Genomic DNA, 1,218 nt, shown 5'->3' with positions numbered 1-1,218 from the left:
AGATCTTCAGTCTAACGCTCTCCCAACTGAGCTATTTCGGCCCGCGTATCAGTGCATAGTTTCAAAGCGAACAAATTACATTGAAGATAAGAACGTTTTTTATTATATATTCGTGCTTACATATTAATAACGTCAGTTTGTGTTCTTGAAAACAGCATAAACAAAAAATCTTGCAAAATTGCGTTTTCCATCTGAACGAATGAAATGCAAAGTAAAATAGCCCTAACGCTGACCAATACCAATGGCACCTCCTTGAAACATTTGCACCTTTATTAATGTATATTTGTTCCTTTAAGTTTTAGAAGAAATAAATAATATACAAAAGGGTACCGAAACACATTTCTATAGCCATAAATAAGAACAATTGATTTTTGTTGTGAGCACATTCGTAAAGACATGTGTGAGTGATAGAAATAATGCACAACTCCACTCATATAATTATTATTGTTTGTTGGTATTACCTGTGGGCTACAATGTAAATATGGTTAAATAAAACGAACAAAAATTGGTCATTCCGCACAGTAAAGACATAGGTGTAAACAATAAAATTAGAGGGACAACCATATACGTATGTAAGTGTTATTATGTTGGACAATTGTTCTTGAAATTGTCAAATGCGTAGCACATGGCCGTTGCTTTTACAGGACCATTAAAAACCATTTGCATGCTTTATTGATTGAATAGATTTGATTGAAGGTTGAGCGCACATGTGCTTCCTTTGCTGCATATCTCTCTATGCAAAATATAACAAAGTTGAAATTGGTTGTTGTGCCTTTGTTCTGCACTTCTTTAGGCCAGTTAAAAATTTTTATTCAAATATATCAACAACTGCGTTAATAATACGATTTATATGTGCTTGTATACGTGCACTAGCACATGGATGTCATCTTTGATATAAGATGGCTTATGTATCCTTACCTTTTCTCTTTCTATCAATGTGAGATTAAAAAAAAGACGCATTTCATTCCAATTGCCTTATGGTCGCTACCAGGGTTTGTTTTTTTTTTTGTTCACAAATTTTTCTGCATAAAGAAGAATTCAGTCAAAGTGACGGTTGTCTTGTCAAAAAAATTAAAGAAAAAAAGTAAGAAGAGGGGTACTTATATATAAATTTGTGTGATTTATAGTCATTTATATTTTGCAAAATTATCAATAAAATTAGTTTAAATAATGCTCGAAAACAAATTACGTGGTAGGCCGAAATAGCTCAGTTGGGAG

The sequence above is a fragment of the Glossina fuscipes genome, unplaced genomic scaffold (assembly GCF_014805625.2).
Source record: "Glossina fuscipes isolate IAEA_lab_2018 unplaced genomic scaffold, Yale_Gfus_2 109, whole genome shotgun sequence".
NCBI lineage: Eukaryota > Metazoa > Arthropoda > Insecta > Diptera > Glossinidae > Glossina > Glossina fuscipes.
This window is presented reverse-complemented; position numbering follows the sequence as displayed.